A 22,375-nucleotide genomic window follows, 5' to 3' on the forward strand; every position below is an offset into this window, starting at 1 on the left:
GATAGCGTGGTTTCTCATTTTAATCTTGGAAGTTCCTGGGAATGTGGCATGTTTTCTTAAAGTAAAACCTACCTACCGAAGACATGGGAAATTCAGAGTGACCTTTTCCCTTATATTTTCAACAAAGGATAAAGCTTCAGACTTAACTTATGGTTACTTTACCTGTTTAAAACAATCTAACAGAATAGAGAACCCAGAAATAAATCCACATATCTACAGTCAACTCATTTTTGACAAAGATGCCAAGAACACTCATTAAGGAAGACAGTCTTTTCAATAAATGGTGCTGGGAAAACTGAATATCCGTCAGCAGAAGAATGAAACTAGACTCCCACCCCTCCCTATACAAAAATCAACTTAAAATGGGTCAAAGATCGAAATGTAAGACCCAGACCAACGAAACTACTACAGGAAAATATAAGAGAAACACTTCAGGACATTGGTCTAAGAAAAAAATTTATGAGTAAGACCTCAAAAGCACAGGCAACAAAAGCAAAAATAAACAAATGAGATTATATCAAGCTAAAAACCTCTGCACAGCAAAGAAAACAAGAGAGTGAAAAGACAACCCACAGAAAGGGGGAAGACATTTATAAAGTACTTATCAGACAGACAATTGCCATCCAGAGTATACAAGGACTCAAACAACTCAACTGCAAAAAAAAAAAAAAAAAAAAAAAAAAAAAAACCCAGACAATCCAATTAAAAAGTGAGCAAATTATCTGAACAGACATTTCTCAAAGAAGACACACAAATGGCCAACGAATATATGAAAAAATGTTCAGCATCACTAATCATCAGGGAAACACAAATCAAAACACAATGAGCCACTTAGGATGCCTATCATCAAAAAGACAATAAACAAATAAATAAATAACAAATGCTGGAAAAAATTTGGAGAAAAGAGAACTCTTATACACTGCTGGTGGGAATGTAAACTAGTACAACCACTATGGAGAACAGTGTGAAGTTTCCTCAGAAAATTACAAATAAAACTACTGTATGATCCAGCAATTCCACTATGGGGAATTTATCCAAAGGAAAGAAAATCATATCAAAGAGACCTCTATGCCCCCATGTTTATTGCAACCAACACTATTCACAACAGCCAAAATATGGAATCATCCTAGGTGTCCAACAACAGATGAATGAATAAAGAAAATATGGTATATGTACACAATGGAATACTATTCAGCCATTAAAAAGAGTGAAATTCTGTCATTGAAGGCAAGATGGATGGAACTGGAGGATGTTAATTGAAATAAGCCAGGAACATAAAGTTAAACACCACATGTTCTCACTCATTTGTGGAAGCTAAAAAAGTTGAACTCATAAAAGCAAAAAATAGAACAGAGGCTGGGAAGGGCAGGGGAAGGGAGAGATAGACTGAGATTTATTAAAAGATACAAAATTACACCTAGATGGGAGTAAAAAGTTCTATACTAGTGGTTCCCAGCTTTTTTGGCACCTGGGACCAGTTTCATGGAAGACAATTTTCCCACAGACAGGGGCAGAGGGTGGGGGTGGTTTGGGGATGAAACTGTTCCACCTCAGATGATGAGGCTTTAGTTAGATTCTCATAAGGAGCACACACCTAGATCCCTCGCATGCGCAGTTCACAATAGGGTTCACACTTCTGTGAGAATCCAGTGCCGCCACTGATCCCACAGGAGGCAGAGCTCAGGCCGGAATGCTCTCTTGCCTGCAGCTTACCTCCTGCTGTGCAGCCCAATTCCTAACAGGCCACAGTTCCCAACCACATAAGTATGGGACCGGGGTGTTGGGGACCCCTGTTCTACACACTGTAGGATGACTATAATTAACAATAATATATTTTAGAGTTTCAAATAGCTAGAAGGATGATACTGGACATTCCCAACACAAAGGAATGATAAATGTTTGAGATGATGGATATGCTAATAACCTGCAGCTGATCACTGTGCATTATATATATATCAAAACATCACTGTGTATCCCATGAATATGTACAATTATTGTCAATTAAAATTTAAAAATAAATGCATACACAAATTACTAATAAAATTTTAAAAAATAGACCAGGCACGGTGGCTCACACCTGTAATCCCAGCACTTTGGGAGGCTAAGGTGAGTGGATCACGAGGTCAGGCATTCGAGACCAGCCTGGCCAACATAGCGAAACTCTGTCTCTACTAAATATACAAAAAATTAGCCAGGCGTGGTGGTGGGTGCCTGTAATCCCAACTACTTGGGAGGTTGAGGCAGGAGAATCGCTTGAACCTGGAAGGTGGAGATTGCAGTGAGCCGAGATTGCGCCACTGCACTCCAGCCCAGGCAACAGTGCAAGACTCCATTTAACAAAACAAAACAAATCCAAAAATTGGTTGTGGTGTTTAAAAATAAGTCACCCCCACGAGTTTTAGATCTCTGCAACCAATTGGCCATATACCCCCAATTAAGACAAGATTTTCCATACCTCTTCCAATAAGGAGTTTGAATCTTATGTGGATATATTTTTCTTGTTATGCTATGTTGCAACTTAGAAATACTGAAGTCCTACCTCCTAATTAAGGATGATAGATCCTTATATAAAAAATAGCGTGGAAAACCATGAAACTAATCATTAACTGTAAAGACAAAAGCACTGTTGGGACTGATTTTATCAAGGGAGACTGCTCAATATCTTTTGATCTTGTAATTTTAATTAAAATAATATGTTTCAATTTTTCATTTTCTTCCTTTAAATGAGAAGACTACCAAGCCTGAAGGCTTAAATACAAACCAGAAATAATTATAATATATTGGTAAGAGCTATACTTTCGAGTAAACTTTTTCTATGTACTTATGCTCTGAGTTCATTTTCAGTAACTAATAATATGAACAGTTGAGTTGTCCTCTAAATATTTTACGTATATAATAGACATTACAACCCACACATCCATAAGCTTATACAATACTGCTTTTATGTTACCTATTATTACTAGATAAATAAATATAATCTTTTCTGCAACCAGAAAGTCAATGATGAATGCCTCCTAAATGATATCAAGAAACATAAACAATGTTAATGATTATTACTTGCGCCTTAATTCTGTTTACAATTTGTGAGCAACTTCAGATGGCTGATTTCAGAATTTGAATTGAATTATCTGTACTCCTTAAAGCCATACTAGATCTGGGGCCTAATTACCTTTATATCCAGCAACATAGCAACACAGTCAACTATGGTACTGCAGTCAGCTGTTCTCATACCTGAGTGCAGAAACTCAAGGCAATGTTTCCACATGGAGACCATCACCACCATTCCCTTGTTGGTCTTTAGGGCTCAAAGCAAGATGCATGCTTTTGTTTTGCAACATTCTATTGAATTTTCTGCCTACTGGATTTAGTTTAACTTGATGTAATGCTATTACTTTTTCCAGTAGTCAATGTTGTCTTATACATTTAATTAACAGTCACATTATATTATTTCATTTTATGGGATTTTAGCCTGCTGTTGAAATCTGGCAGCACTGGGATCAGAAAAAGAAGAAAAGGACAAATAGCAATTGAATGAGCCCATCTTACAGGGACCACTGCTTTTGGTACTGTTACTTTCTTTGTAGTTGTGGCCCTCCTCTGAAATGGGAGTCAACTCCATCATCACGTTATTGTTAAACTCTCATTCCACCATAAATATAGACCCGCATCTTAATTTTTTGTGAAGATTTACAAACCCTACCATGTATCTCACCAAATCTAACTCTAATAATATTATAATCTCTAAAGCAGGACACATGTGGCATTCTTAATATTTTACATTCATGTGATTCTTTGCATATTATGAATAATATTTTACATACCTAATCTTACTTAATCCTCAAATAAATTCCATGAGAATGGAATTATTACTTCTATTTTATAGATGAGAAAACAGAGGCTCAGTGAGGTAAAGGGATTTGCCTAGGGTTGCACAGCTATTCATCATCAAGGCCAGGATGTTAGCCCAGCCTTCTGAATCCATCTTCATGCTTTTCCAAGTGTCTAAAACTTACTCTGGTTGCTTTCCATATATTATAATGTGGGCAAATTTAAAAGAGGCGACTCTTGATTCAAGTGTTTCAGCATGTCTTATTTCAGAGTAAGTGAGTAAAATTGTGTATAGCTTGACAATCAAGGTTTTCCACAGTCTTGTTCGAACTTTCATTGTTAACTCTATTACTCTCCAATCTCTATATGTGCTTTGGCTCTAGTGACACTGAGCTAGTTTTTTCCTAAGAAATGATAAAAATGAAAATTGTTACAAAAATTTGGGTTATTAATTTATTTTGACTAATTCCCCACTGTGAGTCAGCTACCGAGAAAACACAAAGAGAAAGAATTCATGTTTATTGAGTGCCTTCCAGGATTGACATCTTTACATATGTTATTTTACATTGATACATAATAATACATACTTATACAGTACATGTGATATTTTGATACATGCATACAATGTGTAATTATCAAATTGGAGTATTTAGGATAATCATTACTTCAAACACTGATCATATTTTTGTGTTGGGGACATTTCAAATCTTCTAGCTCTTTTGAAATATTCAATAAATTATTGTTAACTATAGTCACCTGACTGTGCTATTGATGGCAATGTTATTCCTTCTATCTAACTGCATGTTTTTACTCATTAACCAACCTCCCTTTATCTCACAACCCACCCTTCCCAGCCCCTTGTAATATTCATTCTACACTCTGCCTCCATGAAATCAACTTTTTAAAACTCCTACATATGGGTGGGAACATGTGATATTTGTCTTTCTGTGTCTGGCTTTTTTCACTTAACATAATGACGCCGAGTCCCATCCACGTTGCTACAAATTAGAATTTTTAATGGCTGAATAGTATTTTATTATGTATATATACCACATTTTCTCCTAAATGAAGTTTCAAGATGGGTATATCTTCTTCCTTCTTACAAACCAATATCCCAAGGTTTTGAGAAGCTAAATGACTTGCCCATTCTCATGGTAATGTTTTGAGTTTTTATTGAGCCATACAGATGGTTGTGACTTCAAAGCTAGTGGTTTTTAATTATTTATCTACCAAATTTCTCTTAAGATGCTGATCATCTAATTAAACAAATGGCCTTTGAAATTCTCTATGAAAATTAATTATGAGACAGTATTTAATACATATATTGTAAATCTAATCTATGATGGAAAAAATATGTCTATTCTAAATGTTACCATTTTCTAGAATAGATGAGTAGCAGATAATAGGTTATAGTTTAGGAGACTTTCTTTTACCTAAAGCAGCCAAGAAAGGCTTCAGGGTGTAAATGAGATTTAAGTGGGACTTTTCAGAATTCTGATTGGTGAAGAAGGAAAGAAAGAGAATTCCAAGATAAGAACATGGGGTAGTTGAAAGTATGTAACTGAGAAAGTCCACGTCTCTTTGACGGATAGTGACTACAGGAGTATGTGTTGGGAATGAGGGTGGTAACATGGGAGTAGAGTCAAATCATGGAAACCTTTGAACCTCTGGCTACAGATTGGGGATTTATCCTATAGAAAACAGGAAATCATTCTTAAATCCAGCTGCAATGTTCTTAAACCAAACAGTAAAGATTTTGGAAGGGGAGATGGGAAGGAAATTTCCATTGGAGGGAACTGTGGGTATGAGGCAAGGAATGAGGCAGTGTATGTGCATGTGCGTGTGTGTGTGTGTGTGTGTGTGTTTGTGCATATGCAAGCCCAGATTAGAAGACACTGTAAAAGAAAAATCAAGACTTGGTAAGTAACAATGTGGGGAGGAGCAGGCAATGAGTTAAGATGACTGTCAAAGCTTCGATGCTGGGGGATGATGATATCATGGGTAGGCATGGTGATAAGGAGGAAGTGCTCTTAATAATGATTTCTATACCTAGCTACTTGTGATGGGTTTTATATCTCTGAATATCTCAGGATTTCTATATCTGTTTCCTCATTAAGTTGAGATCATGGCATAATATCCCAGTGGAAGGATCCAAAAGACAGTTGGAAACAACACTAATTGTTAGAAAATTGTTCAAGGGTTAGAAAATATGGCTTTGGAAGTTGTCTGCATAGAGATGAAAGTTCTAGGGGTGGCAATGGTTCCCAAGGGAGAAAAATGTAGGGACATCAGAAAGGAAGACACACTCAACACTTAGTTGTCTTTCCTCATTTCATTGTTTCCATGCAACTTTCCAAGGAATAACGTAACTTGTGGTAGAATTGAGTATGTATTTATTAGCTACTAAAACTGCAAGTCTAACTTTGGTAGATATAAAATTGTTCATCAAGTGTGATCATATGAAGAAGAGGAAGGAGTGTTAAATAGGAAAACTAAAAACCTTGCTAAATCCACAAACTTATTTGGGAAAAAAATGCAGTACTTTGTGCTGAAATCATTTACTATGAGATAGCCAAGTAAATTTTCATTTTGACATGACTTAGAATTTTAATTCTCTAAATACGTAAGTATGACAGGATATAGCAATAGGTAGTCCAAGTATCTAATAATGTTAATGCTTATAGAACCTGATATAACTGTACATTTTCAACATAAAAGAGGCCCCACGATATATTATCTAATCTGCCTTATTATTTAAATAATCAAAGAAAGCATCACATCTCAGTTGCTCATTATGTTGTTGAGCATTATCAGAAAAAAAATGTTCTAATAAACAGCATTTTGGGGAGTTTTGGGGGTTTTCTTTGAGATTATGACAAAAGTAACTCCTTACCATGAGCAGTTACCCTCTGTAAGTCTAAGTATCTTTTTATTTTGTTTCGCTTTGTTTTCTTTTAAGAGGGGCTTACTATACTTGACACCTAAAGAATAATACTTCGTATTTTGTAATTTTTTGTATATTGTAAAATGCATCTTTTTTAAAATAGAAGGTTGAATTTTCTTTAATCTTATGTTTTATTGTATGCATTTTAAACAATTGAATATAATCTCCATATTATCTTCACACTTACATCATCACTCTTTGGACATAGGACTTCTACATCTCAGTTTCATCATCATTTTTCTAATAGTACAATTTTAATGTCCCACTTCCTATTTTCCTCTTTAATTGTTTGTATTACTCCTTTCCAACTCCTTCTAATGTGGCTACATTCTTCTGGTAATAAAGTGTAGAGCATCAACTGTAATTTTCCAGGTCAAATCTTAACAGAGTCATTTAAATGTCAGCAGCCACATTTTTCAAATGGAGATGCCAGGAGTATTTTATAGCTCTGAAAGCCAAACAATAATATTGTCTATGGGCACTCAAATTTCACGCTTCAGGGAATAAACTGAAGAGTTTGTAAAGAGACAGAAAAGTGTTTCTTCCTTCCTCAGCATTGGCTATTTAACTAATTCAATACATCCACTCTGCTTTTTCATAAATTTTTTTTGCATTAGTTTCTAGTTCTATAACTATTGGTAATTGCCGTAAGCAATATAGAAAATTCATAAGCCAATAACCTGGCACTGTATTGAAAGTCTTATGCCTGGGAAGTCTCTTGAGCTTGTAGTTCTTTATAGGTAAATTTCATTTTAGGTATTATATAGAAACACATTCTTCTCCAGACAATTATTTCATGATATCCTATATGGTACCCTTCAGATTTTTGTGCAAAACGCTGAACCTCAGAGATTTTTCATAAGAATACAATTATTAGAAATATTTTTAATTAATGCAACTTAGAGTATGTGATGAGATTACACTAGATTTCTTTTGCATCCACTGTTATCAAATGGAGTTGTCATGACTGCTGCATTCAGTAATTTTAAAACAATATAATAGATTGAAACATTTTTCTCTGGGTACTATAGATGGGAACCTCACCTGATAGTAGTGATGTACACCTCTGGTTATCATATCAAGGTCTACTTTTGGTGTTGAGAATAAGTATAGAAAGAAGGAACAAGAGAAATTCTCTAATGCAAGTGAGATTTCAGCCCCCTAATCCAATTAGCATTAACCACAACAGGAATGTGTTTTTTTATTTTTGTTGCTGTTCTCAGGAGAGGTTAGTTTTCTATTACACTCACTTTCTTATGTGGTGGAAAGGAATATGAAAAGATGAGTCATAGCTAACTTAAATCTCATGAAGATTTGCTTCTTTAATGAAACCAATATCACCCACAAAGTGCCAGATGAATTGATCCATTGCTGGGGCAGTTTGGGAACTTATTTGAAAGCAGGGGCAGAAAGTCAAATTAGATTGCTTTTGTGCTAATTAGACTCATTTAGCAAGATTAAATTTCCATGTTTGATTCTCCTTTTCCATATCTGATTATCTCTGTAAGTACTGCGATTAGCTAAACCAAATATGAAATATAACAAATTCTAAAATCCGCTTGGCCTTGTTTAGCTATGCCTAGAGTAGAAGTGGTGGTGGAGAGGAATGGTCATTTACAAGTTTTGCTTTAAAGTTTTTTCATTTCTGTTTTTTTAAATTTCAGTCAAAATCACTTGCTCTGTTCTAAAATATATACCTGTGTTTGTTGAAACAAGTCTTTTATTGACTAGAAATAGATGATTAAACAGAACCAAACATTTAAAACGCACCTTGATAATATTTTACATCAAATGATATATATGTAACATATGAAGTCAAATATTGAATATGAGTGCCATAATTTGTATATGTATTCAAGTCCACAAAGTGGCAATTTGTTAGTAGTAATTAAGCAACCTGTAGGGTGGCATTATTGAAAAAAAAATTATTTTGTCTTTGTAGTGGTATTTTAAGTACAATGTGCTTATATTTGAGTTCATACACCTTCTCATATGAGTTTATCAATTTTCACATCTATTTATCTTTAATACTAATTGTTCTTCAATAATCATTGTGTTACATTCTTGATATAATTTTATTGAATATACAATGTTAGGATGTTTATAAAACACTCTGACTTTTTATACTTGTTACCAAAATACATTTTATTTAGAAAAAAACATTAAAACATAACTTTAGTTCTGGGAAATCATCATTGTCAAGCTATAGATCCTAGGAATGACCAATATTTCTATTTGATACTGCAAATAAGGTTTTGAAGGTACAAGAGTACCAACTACAAGGAAGACCAAAAAATGTGGCAACATTACTTTTTCATCATTCTTAGAATTAATGACACTTTTGAAAGTGTTTCAGTTGAATGTATTATCAACTCATGCTTTATTCCCAGAAGGGAACAAAAGCACTATTGGGACTAGTTACCACAATTTAAACTCAATTGATTTTTTGAGTCTTGTGTCCACATGGAAATTTATCAGAAAAGACTGAGGGTAGCTAATTTAATCTTGCTTTTTATGGCTTTTGACAGGCAAGGTCCTTGCCTGGCCAGTAGGGACATACTCTGTCATTATATCCACTTTTTGTTTATAATGATGTGAAGTCTGGAGCTGGTGCTTGTATTTGCAAAGCACCTCTTTCACTTGTAACTGGTTACACCTCCTCTACTGTTGATGATTCCATTTCCTCTTGTTCAAAGCATAGGAAGTGCTTTAAATTTGCTTTTACTTTCTTTCTTTCTTTTTTTGAGACATAGTCTTGCTTTGTCACCCAAGCTAGAGTGCAGTGGGGTGATCTCGGCTCACTGCAACCTCTGCCTCCTGGGTTCAAGTGATTCTCCTGCCTCAGCTTCCCAAGTAGCTGGGACTACAGGCACCTGCCACCACACCTGGCTAATTTTTGTATTTTTACTAGAGACGGGGTTTCACTATGTTGGCCAGGCTGGTCTTGAACTCCTGACCTCGTGATCACCCCACCTCAGCCTCCCAAAGTACTGGGATTACAGGTGTGAGCCACCGTGCTCGGCCCTAAATTTGCTATTTCTAAGGGCCCCAGAGCTTTTTGCTCCACTGTGCTGGTGGTATGTTCAAAATCTTGAAGTGTTTAGTACTATTGGGTGGATTATGATCCACATAGGTATCTTCCCTGTGTAAGCCTGAAACCTTTCATCATAGTCCAAGGCAATATGCCTTGTGCACCAAGTGCCCAGGCATCTCAGATCAAATTTACAGACAAAAGTCATTAGACAACTAGTGAGCCCTGTGGGTGGATCAGCACCAGTCTGCCTGCTGGGAAAACAAAAGGTACATGATCTACCTCCATTACCCTTTACGACCAACAATCTTTACATAGATTGTGTTTGACAACACTCACATTTATACCTAAAAATAAAAATATAATATAATAATTATTGTATATAATAATATACATTATATAAGTATAATTATATAAATACATTTATAGAAATATGTATTATACAAATCTATTAGCAATATATTATATTATGTTAATATATTATTATATTATATTAATATAATATAGTATTATTTTATATTTATATCAATATAATTTTATATAATTATATATTTATATCAAGATAAATTTATTAATAATATAAATGAAGATTTATATTGATAAAATATAATCTATATAATATTTTATATAATAGTTTCCCACATGAACTCTAGACAACGTAATGAGAGAGCAGAAAGATGTTATCAATGTGGGGTGAAATAGGCATAATATAGCCTAAAATTTTAAGGTCATATGGCCTTAGGTCAAATTCCAATTCATTTAAGTATGATCCTGAGTCAAAAATTCTCTCTAGTTCAGTTACTTCCTTTATTAACTGGGAGAACAATATTATCTACTTTAAATAACTATTTTATGGATGAAATTAGCCAATACCTATAAAGAATTTAGACCAGTGACTGACATGTAGTAAGGCCTTTTATTTATCTTTGACTATACAGCACAATTACATAAGAGAGATGGGACTCAAATCTGACTAGGAATCCAATCCTTGTTCCACTATGTCTTGGAATGATGTGGCTAAATTTCAGATTCTACGTGGCATGTTTTTAACATTTCCAGTTCACTGGCCCCAGAAACCCCTTACCCTAAGCTTCATGGATTCCTAAGAACAAACGAGGCTGCTTAGACACTAATGATATCTGCAAATTGGTCTAAGTGTGGATTCAAACATAATACTTACAGTCATGTTATTACATGGCAGAAATACGTGTTTAAACATCTGGCATTTTTCAGAAAGTTCATACCCAGAACAAGAACTGTTAAAAAAATACAAATACAGTCAGTCTGGAGCTTGTCTCTTACTTTAAATCGTCAAAGGACAGCCAAATCTCAATTAACTATGAAAGAATCAATGAGCTAGTACTTACCTCCTCAAGGAAGAACACACAGCTCATTTATTTTTCAAACCTTCACAGCAATGTGCTAGTGTAGGATTGCAGTGGCTAAGATTCCGTGAGTTGCTCAAAATTGCTCAAGCTTTCCTATATTTTTATTTAGAAGAAGAAAAGAAGGCGTATTACATTTAACAATAAGATAAATTCTGTGTACCCTTCGGTGGTCACTTTCTTGCATGACAATAAGTACCATAGTAATATTTGCCCTTATAAAAAAAAAATTTAAAAAGTACAGTCCCATTCTGTGTATACACGTGGTTTATGATTAAGAATGAAAGTAGTGTCTTCATGGTTCTGATATTTGAAGATTAATATCCACCCCTTTTTGTATAACCAGTTTATACCAAATAAAACAAAACCTGCCTCTCAACTCAGAGATAACTCTTTTAGCTTGTTAATATACATCCTTCTAGAATATACACACATATCCACTCACAAACACATTTACATATATGTTTATGTTTCTCCCTTTAATGGGATTCACGTTATTTTTTTAATTAATTTTTTATAGCTTTAGAAGTATAAGTGGTTTTTGGTTACACGGATGAATTGTATAGTGGTAAAGTCTGATATTTTAGGACACCCATCACTGGAGTACTGCATTTTGTACCCAAAGAGTAGTTTTCTATTCCTTACTTCCTTCTTACCCTTCCCGCTTCTGAGTCTCCAATGTCCATTATTCCATTCTGTATGCCTTTGTGCACCCATAGCTTAGCTCCCACTTATAAGTGAGAACATACGGTATTTTGTTTTCCATTACTGAGTTACTTCACTTAGAAAAATGGCCTCCAGCTCCACCCAAATTACTGCAAAAGACAATATTTCATTCTTTTTTATGGCTGAGTAGTATTCCATGTTATATTTATAGCACATTTGCTTTATCCACTGATTGGTTTATGGGCACTTAGGTTGACTCCATATCTTTGCAATTGTGAATTGTGCTGCGATAAACATGTTGTTGCAGGTGTACCTTTTTTTTAATTGGTTTTGCTCAGATACTTCATTCAGCCAAAAAATACCAAGAATCTATTACGTTTGGTATTGTGTACAAATACATATATATTTTTATATGCCAGCATATGATACATGAGGAAACACATTCTTCCTCTAAGTTGTATCTAATGATACACATAAGGCTATTTCAGGTTAAATTTATACTACAGTTATTTATTTTACCAAGCATTATGAAGAAAGCATTTTGACATCCCAAACAGATATTTCTCTCCTTTACTGTAATATAATTTAGTCATAACTCAAGGTTATTCTGAGAATTTGAAATACAAGCAAAAGGAACAGTTCTGTAAATATCAATAAAGATAAACAAAAGACTTAAAGGGAGCAATGTGAAAACATGTCTGACTTTTCAGCTAGATCATTTAAATTTTTTCTTTGGCAAACAACTGAATAAAACCCCAAATTACCCAAATTTACTAAGGAAGTGGAGCCACATGATGATAATCAACACAAGAGTCTCTGCAGCCATCCGGAATTCAAGCTGTGCATATGGAGAACTCTGCTATTCCAAACAACTTGTATACCAGGGGTGATTCTCTATAATCCATGTGAGCTATGAGTCATTTAGGAAGCAAAATTAGACTTATTTTCCCCCCCAAAGATTGTTTTTTCTTGTCATTGCATGCTCATATACAGGGCTCAGAGCTGATGGATAACTTGCTCCTAGTACCCTGCTTCCCAGAAATGGAGATAGCAGCATTGTGTTTTACCCAATGGATAATTTACTCTCTTGACTAATGACCACTTAGATAGTAGGCAAAAGGATTCAGATTTCTAAAATCTAATGGAAATTTAAGGTAAAAACTTAAACAAATATTTGTCAAATTATTAAATTCTTAGCGAGGTGATCACTAATGTTGATACAGAGCCACTAAAGATTTTTGGCACCCCTAAATTTATAAAAAGTCAGGCTAACTTAAGTTTAGGCACACTCAAAATTAATTTGAAGAATTCTAACCTAAAACTATTTTGTAAATTCCATTCAATTAACAAATACTGAGGGACCGAGAAAAACTACAAAATAAATCTTTGTTAGATGAATAGGTATCTCTCACAGGTGTGGCTTTGGGTTAGACGTAAAGAATGCAAACCATAAAGGGACATGGAATTGTTTCTGGAGGAACCCAGAATTTAAAATGTTAAGAAATGTACACAGTAAATACATGGTATAGGAAGTGGAAGGTGATATATGTCTTAAAAAGATTGCTGGGACATTGTGCGATGGACACCAAAAGGGAGAAGTCATGGAAGAGGAAAAGTTTGAAGTGACTCTTTCAGGACTGTAATGATTTGGACGTAAGACCTGGAGAAGGGTATCCCAGATACTCGCATGCAATGGCACAGAGGTACGCAGACGCTGTCTGGTAGGAAATGGGACACCAGGGAATATTTGTGAGTAGGGAAATGATATGGTCAGGGTTTTGCGTGGGGAAAAGCAATTGGCAGAAAGTATTTAAACTGTGTGGGAGGGTGGAAAGTCTGGGCGGGAGGGAATGGACTGCCTGCAGGTCCCTGGAAATGTAGAGCTGGAGCTTGGGACCAGGCCAGAGTTGGGGATAAGAGTTTGGGAATCTGGCTGTCCTCTTCCTAGTGTTCATAATCGAGAAACCCCAAGAAGAGCAAAGGGCAGGGCAGTTTCTTGCTGGAGGGCGACAACATCAGAAGGGCCAACCTCCATGCTAAACATCCCGCCCAACGTCTGACACCTCAAAACAACAACAACAACCAAAACAAAACAAAAACCCACCACAAAACCAAAAACCCTCAGTACAAAGTAAGGCCACCTCCCCATAGGGAGGTGGGAAGTCAAGGTGCAGAGAATTAGAGAGGATAGCGCATTCCAGGGCATATCAGGGCTAAAACTAAGGCAAGGATGACATGGAGTATATTTAAAACAGTGTACTTGGTTCCAACAATGATAGACTGGATTAAGAAAATGTGGCACATATACACCATGGAATACTATGCAGCCATAAAAAATGATGAGTTCATGTCCTTTCTAGGGACATGGATGAAACTGGAAACCATCATTCTCAGCAAACTATCACAAAGACAAAAAAAACAAACACCGCATGTTCTCACTCATAGGTGGGAATTGAACAATGAGAACACATGGACACAGGAAGGGGAATATTATACACTGGGGACTGTTGTGGGGTGGGGGGAGGGATAGCATTAGGAGATATACCTAATGCTAAATGACGAGTTAATGTGTGCAGCACACCAACATGGCACATGTATACATATGTAACAAACCTGCACGTTGTGCACATGTACCCTAAAACTTAAAAGTATAATAATAAAATTAAAAAAAAACAATAAACAGCAGATACAAGGAATAAATAAATAAATAAATAAATAAATAAAAATAAATAAAACAGTGTACTTGGACTTTCCTCAATAGCCATCTTTCTTGGTCTATAGAAACTCAGGAGTCCCAGCTTTAAATAGACTTGTCACGGCCTGCGTTGGTTTCTAAAAGATGTTTTAAGCTACTTTGTTTTCCTGAAAGCCCCTGTAACCGTGCCAGCTGTCTCTATTTCGTGCCTGTGAAGGAGCACTGGGGTCAGAAACATGTAAGACTCAGTGTTATTATTCAAGTTCATTGTCTTTACCGAGCCCTGGAAGTGGGTACAGGTCTGAGCGTTCACCCGACGGCCTCGCCAAGGGGTAACTTGGCATAGTTTTCCAGCTGGTAAGTTGATAGGCAAAGGAAAGAAAGCAGGGTATGAAGAGCGCCCCCGTGAGAAGCAAGAGTTAAAGCTGCCACGGACCCGACTTTACCCTCAAACCCAGGAAAGCCGGGTCACTCGGGGCTAGGGACGGCCCCGAGCGAGCGGGGCTGCAGGTGCCCCGAGGAAAGTCAGATCTTATCTGCGCTCCTAGTTATCTCCGCAGCTCTTTCTCCAGGAAAATAATCCTGGCACCACCACTCAGGAGCCATCTGTCTTCGCCCCAGTTCCCCGGGGTCGAGCAGTCAGCCCAGGGTCAGGGTCGTGCTGTGGGCGGGCGGCAGGACAGCCCTGCAGTTGGAAGCAGAAGGGCGGAGGGAATCCCGCGAAGCCGCCGGAGCGCGTCGCGGCGGGGCGTCCCGGGGCTTTCCCGGCCCCGGGTGCGCGGCAGCCGCGGGGGCTGCGTCCCTCTAGTCCTGTGCAGCCGGGTGGGAGCTGCAGAGCGAAGCAGGTGGGTGTGAAGCCAGGCCCGGGGCAGCAGGAGCGGCTGGCGCGCGGAAGCTGAGGGAGGTACCCCGCCGAGGTGTGGGCGGTGCCTGCCCGCGCCCCAGCCGCGCCCTGGGCACCAGAGCGCTGTCCCCGGCCGAGCGAGCAGCTCCGGCGCCGCGAGGCAGAGCCCTGGCGTCCCCGGCGGTGCGCCGCCGGCTCGCGCAGCCCAGCCATCTCGCCCCGCCGCCCACCTTGACAGCCGCGAGCGCCGAGGAGGAAGAGGGGGAGGGGGAGGAGGAGGAAGAGAAGGCGGCGGCCGCTCCAGCCCGCGGGTGCGCGGAGCGCGGGAGGAGGCGGAGCGGGAGGCTGGGGTGGCCGCAGCCGTGTGTGCGCGCCGGGCCGGCGAGCTGCGGGGCGGGGGAGCGGCGCCCTAGAGCGCCCCGCCTAGCCTCCCGCGCGCAGCCTCTACCCTGCTCCGCCACAGACACACACCCACCAAGCACCTACCGCCCTCCGCCCTCCGCCCTCCGCCCCCGCGGCCGCCGCCGCCGCCGCCGCCGCTGCGCCTCGGGCAGCCCCAGCGAGCGGCAACTCCCGGGCTGGCGCGGCTCGCTTTCTGGCTCCTTCCGCGCGGCGAGCTCAGCCCCGCTCGATTTTTCCTCTTCTGTTCCAGCCCTCTCTTGTCTGGGTGGCTGTGGCGGCGGCAGGGGGATGGGGACCCCGCGTGGGGAAGGGGTAGAAGATCGATGAAGATTATTGTTCTTTTAAAGGATGCCTTAGCTTCCTCCCGCCGCCTCTCCTCTGAGCTTTCCTACTAGAGACCGTGAACCAGAGTCAGGGATGTAAAGACAGGGGGAAAGCACGCCAGGAGCTCCAGCCAGCCGGGGAGACCCTCCTCTCTGAAGGGGAGGGGGATTTCCAGCGACAGATCATTGGCGAAGGGGATCGTCGCGGGGAGAGGCTCCCCGGAGGGAGCGGGGAATCCCACAGCCCTTTGTGGTGCCCGAGCCCGTGCCGCCTGCTGAGCAGGGTCTGTGGGAGCTAGGTAAGTGGCGGGGGCATTGCTGCTCCCCGAAGGGGGTCTTCCTTTAAGAATGAATCATCGCGGCAGCCTAGCCAGACTTGAGTTGCTAAAGGAATTGGAAACTGCCATATTGCGCCCAGTGGACTTACAAAGCTGACTTAGCCCTGAGAAGGTTTTTAATGTAAGGCTCCTTCCCAGTGGGGAAGGCGCTCAAGTGTTAGCCCCTGAAAAGCTTCCCAGCAGCCTGAATGGGAAGGGATGGGAATGTTATTTCTAGGAGCCGAGCTCTTGTTGCCTTCCGTCCATTTGTTGGTAAATGCCACACTCACATGCACACACTTGTGGGACTGGATTTAGGGAGTGTGATGTCTCTGATGTATGAACGATCCTCAGAACACAGAGACATGCATGCATTTTATTCTTCAAGTGGTGCGCGGTCTCCGTTCCGTAGCACGATTCCTGAGAGGGAGAACGGGTCTCTAAGGAAAGAGCTTCATGGCTGTTTCCAACACACTCTGCTAGGGGACTTGGGAATACGTTTGCCCTGAATAGCACCAAAAGACATCGACCATTTGCCTCATCATTTGCTCCCAATGCTTAATGAGCCTCTTCAAAATAGTATGCCGCCATCCATTTTCTCGAGTTGTGAGCATTTATGCGTATTCATTCATAAAAACTGTCAGTGTGCAATATGCACAAACATGCCATTTATGCAACATTTATGACTGCACATGTGTTTCAACGATAAGTAACAATGCATACAAGATTACATTGAAAAAAATTTAGAATGCACATACACTGGGTTAATTCCACGCAGGTTCAACATTCCTTCTAATCAAGTTGTGTAGTAATGTCAAGATTTTAAGTATCGTATCACATTTTCATTTTTGCATTGATTAATTTTTTTATTTTGTTGGGAATCTGATTTTTTGAAACTGAGGGAAAGGAAGAGTAAGCATTTTATTGTTATTGTTGTTAAATGTGTAGTATAGTGTGGGATGGAAGTCTCTTGGTTTATTTACCAATAAACAGCAATCAATATATTACATTTCATAGGACAAGCGAGAGATAGATTTCGGTCAAAAATCTTGTCTTACCTGTCAGTGCTGAATAACTTACAGGAAAGATTTTGTAAAAGAGGGTAACATTCTAAAGTTACATATAAAGAAAATAAAGTTTTGTTTTATGTATTTCACTATTTAGGGGCATGTGTGTGTGTGTGTCAATAAATATAAAGTTGTCCAAAGCTTAACGTAATACATGAATAAAACCCATCTAGACTATACATCTAGGCTAGAGAGTTCTTTGTTCTTAAATTAACTCAAACAGTTTAGTAATTTGGCACATTACACATGTGTATGCGCATTTAATTGCTGTTTGAGGTGGTGTTTTTAATTTAAGGGCATGGTTAAAGTGCTTACTTGTGTGATTGCATGGACTCTCTGAAAATACTGAAGGTCCAACGTAGAAATAACTTTCTTCCCCACTGAAGGAAAAGTATTCTTATCACCTAGAAGAGTTAATATGCTTCCACAAAGTAAATACCATAATCCCCTCCCTCTTGCCTTCAGGTTTAGAACAATTGTTTATCACAAATAGAATTCTGTCTAATGTACCCTTCTTCCTTTTCTGGCACTACTCAGACTTTTGGAGAAAGAACTTAGCAGTTCTGTTTGTTTTCTTGCTCCTTTAACCTTCACCTTTCCCTCTCCATGATAGTGTTCTCAAATCTCCCTCATACACAAACCCACACATATCGACTCCAGAAAAATCACTCTCCTGCCTGCCACTTTGAGAGTTTTCATCTCACATCTTTCTTTTGTATTGCCTCTTTTCTTTTCTTCTGTTTTTCCAAATAGAATCAATCCATGCATCAGTTGAAACTATTTTGCATTTCACTGTTCTCCAAGTCCAACGATTCAACTTTCCAAGCATACATATTTACTGAATATTCAGAGGAGTTAGTAGAAATTATTACTTTATCCATTCCCTTCTGTTTGGCTTTTAAAACTTCATTGTTTAGGCAATAGGGCAACTTCCTGCCTTTTTAACATTCACTATGATAATAAAAGTGAGATTGCTAGAATAACAAAATGGCAGGATATGGTTTCGGTCACGTTTCTCAACTTAAGAGTGTGTCTGTCCAGGTGTTTTATATACCTGCCTGCATGTCTACAAATGTGCAAGTCTGCAGAGCATCTTCGTTAAACGTTGAAAAATATTTTTTTCTTGAATGCGTATCTGGCATTCTTATATGGTAGAGAGATCAGTATATGTGTATAACATATTGTGAAAGTAGACTCAAATCTAGGAAACCTATAAGATATATTTCATTCTGCCCTAATGCATGTTTTTCTTCATAAAGAACTAATTAGTTCCTTTAAAACTTGCTATCTCTTAAAGACTAATTCCAAAGGAAGATTCTTAACGTTGATAGGAAATCTCATGCATATTTTAAGGAAAATATATAAGGGTAAGATATTCTGTTTATTTCAAAATGTAATTTTTTGAGATTTGTTTATATTCTTCAGATTGATTTTGCATAAAATCGTGATTTCTATTATTTTCACAGAAGCTTCAGACAAGTGGACAGTACAAAGGCATTATGTGTGATTTCTTTTTTAGCCCAGAGTTTTTTTTTTGTTGTTGTTGTTTGTTTTTTTAAGGCTAGAGATTATGGCCTTGTTACTCCCCAAGTGATAGAATAAACTTTATAGAGCAGAGCCGCATTAGATTTTTTAGTCACATTCTACAAGGATCTTTATAGCCTAGATCTGTAGGCCATTCTGTTTCATTGCTTATTTCCTCCTTGTGCTTCTTAAATATGTATTCCCACCAACTCTTTACTTCAAGTACGGGTTGTGAGGCAGAAAGCCATGTGTGTGAGATGAGGAATCCCTTGACTTGTGTAAGCCAAACCCTCTTATATTATCTTAAAAAGTGCGTATTCCTATAGGTTGAATTTTAACTATCTTTGCTATCTGATTTGATGTCCCATAGCCACTCATTGACTCATTCATTAATTCATTTATTACTTACTAAATATATATATAAGGAGAAGAGTGCTTGAATAGAATATAACAAATGTAAAAAATATAGAAGCTAGGCCCTGCTCTCAAGAATATTTTAGGGGGAAAAAAAAGTTGAAAAACTAATTGAAAAATCAGTTATAGTTCAAAATGAAAGATCTCTTTTATACAGAAATGCACTTAATAATTTTATACTTAGCAAATTAATTAAGACAAATCCATGAAGAGGATCATGAAAATTTTCACAATCTATGCATTTGGCAGTTGTTAGAAAACAATAAAAATAATAGTAATAATAATTTTATTAAAATATTGAATTTTAAATTTAGAGTATTATGATTATAAGTAATACTATTTATTTTATTGACGTATATAAAATAAAGTTATTATTATAGCACTTACTTGAGGCACATACTGTTTTAAGCATTTTACAAATATTATTATTTTCATTCTTACAACCACCCTATGGGGTAGCTGTCAGAAATGCCCTTTATTATATAGATACGAAAACTAATGTTCAGAGGCTTTTCTTAACTTGTCTAAAGTCATATAGGAAATAAATGGTAAAATCAAGCTTGAACCTAGGCACTCTGGCTTCATTTAACCACTATGATATTCAAAAGTGTTAAAAACGAGCCCAAGCAGAACAAGAAAAAATGCTTGCAGTTCCTAGATTTATTTGGAACTGTATCTTCTCATTCACCAAAGGATGCCCTGGTTATTACTACAGGGGGATGCTTGAAAAAGGCCAAAAGTAAGAGAAAACCCCCATATTTTCAACATGAATTTGAAATAAGAAGGTAGTTTAGATTTTTATAACGTAGGTGGGATTTTATCAGAATGCTAACACATTAGAAACTACTAGCTTTACAATGACCACAGAAAATGAGGCTGGCTGATTCAGATGATCTCATTGGTCAGTTTATTTTCATTTTCAAGTTTTTTAAAAACAAGTTTGTGAATTATTTTGAACATAGTATTACAAATTTGTTTAATTTAGCTACTTTTAGAATTATTTGTTTTTTTAAAATTATTAGTTCTGAAATATAATTTTTATGCATGTCCCCATTTTTTTCCCTGTGAAACATAACGCGAATATTTCAATGGAAATTAAAATATGGTTACTTAACAGATTTACATACTAGTATAGTCTCTAGAATGCATTTATTTTGTTAAGTGCAGAGTTACTATGATAACATTATGAAAACATAAATTGAGATTTTCATCAAGAAAAGTTTATATATTTGAAGAAAAGTTTTTTCTAAATAGCTACAACTTCTGTTTATGTGAACAATGTCATCCAGATTAAATTTGAAAGCTAAAATGATTAAATATTGCCTGCAGGAAGCCATAGAATCAAATATTTAGATATATCCTCATGATTGACATTTTAATTTTTCACACAATTATTAGGTCTTACAGGTTCAATCACATTGTATAGCCAACCTTGAACGTACAATTGGCTTATTAGATAAAATTTCATTTTAAAAGTTTGGGTATTTTAGAACTTGTATACATTTCCTTATAAAAATAGTACTTTAAGTGATGTTTAGGTCCTCAAACCAATCCATCAAAGCCCTTTTAATAACTAATATACCTGAAGTACAGTACTGTTAGTATTTAAAAAACCCACAGCCAAATTAAAAATTAAAAATTAAAAATGTTGTATAGCAATACTCCTGGGGAATCATTTGATTTACATAATGTTTACTGGCTTCCTTTGTGTGAGACTCACTTGAGATACAGAGGTGAATGCAGTACTGCCTAGGCCCACAAGGAGGAGAGAAAATGGAGAGGGTATTTGTACACAAGTAACTGACATCAGGCAGAATGAAGGAAGCGATATAAGACCAATAGAGGCAAAGTACTGGATAATTGATTCAGAGTTCTACCATGAAATCCAGGTACTGCAATCCCTTCGGGGTTCTCATTTGATAGTTCATCCTAAAGGTATCTACTCAGCTTCTGTGTGCCAAGTCCTAAGCCAGTTATTAGAGACGTAAATATGCATAAGACACCATGCACTCACAGCCTACATTTGTAGAGAAATAAATCACAACCAAATATTATAAATGCTATTGATAGAGTGGGATGGCAATTCAACGGAGCAGTTGTATGACAGAAGCATCCCAACAGTAAGAAAATACAGTTGCTTTGAATTTCTAAATATATATAGAGCCACGACACTCTACTCAGTCAGATCCAATACCCCCTTTTTATAAGCAGTACTTTGTAATGTCCCCTTTACTTTCCTGAAATAATATTTGTAGATAATAAATCATATCTACACATATAACATTTTAAAAATCAATATAAATTCCCTATCTGTAATAGAAAGAGTAAATAAGAAGAAAGCAGCTTAAGATAAAATAGTAGGCTTATCAATATGTGTATGCTCAGATATAACCACACTAAAAGATGTACTAAAATAGATGCTTGCTACTTAAAATGCATAAGTTTGGATAAGAAGATAAGTTCAGATAAGATTAGAAGATAAACTTGGATAAGACGATAATATTCAATTGAATATTGGTAACACTTTTATATATTTGGCACTTTGAAATAAGAGCAAAATAAATATATTCATTGAGTGTGACAGCAGCAATTGCAAACAGATGTGGGTGTACTGGATTAATGAATCAGTTAGCAGGAGCAGCATGATAGCTGGTGACATAACTTCCCAAAATGGTGAGCAAATCTTGGTGATAGCACCTTCTATCATTCCTAGAAAATTCCTGTGTAAAAACATGCTGTGAACAATAGGGCTAGGGTCTAGTCACAGATAACGGTAAGCAAGTTTTTTATTTACATATATGTCTGGTGAGATGTGCAAAAGTTATGGAGGAAGCAGGATTTCCTGCATTCTTGGGCCTTGCCCTTCAAACACTTGACAACTTTAGGAAACTCACTCAAAAGGATCATATTCATCTCATTCAGCAGCACTGATTAT

At 37.4% G+C, this 22,375-nt stretch overlaps 1 protein-coding gene across 2 annotated transcripts in view; it reads left to right on the top strand.

The window, feature by feature from the left end:
- Positions 1-15,749: 15,749 nt before the first annotated feature.
- Positions 15,750-22,375, top strand: part of KCNB2 (potassium voltage-gated channel subfamily B member 2) — a 401,787-nt gene continuing 395,161 nt past the window's right edge. The window contains exon 1 of one of the 2 annotated variants that reach the window (XM_009243863.4): positions 15,750-16,417. The gene's annotated coding sequence lies outside the window, so the exon portion shown is untranslated. The remainder of the gene's footprint in view (positions 16,418-22,375) is intronic. The other variant, XM_054561765.2, reaches the window with a different exon arrangement.

The sequence above is a fragment of the Pongo abelii genome, chromosome 7 (genome assembly GCF_028885655.2).
Source record: "Pongo abelii isolate AG06213 chromosome 7, NHGRI_mPonAbe1-v2.0_pri, whole genome shotgun sequence".
Classification (NCBI taxonomy): domain Eukaryota; kingdom Metazoa; phylum Chordata; class Mammalia; order Primates; family Hominidae; genus Pongo; species Pongo abelii.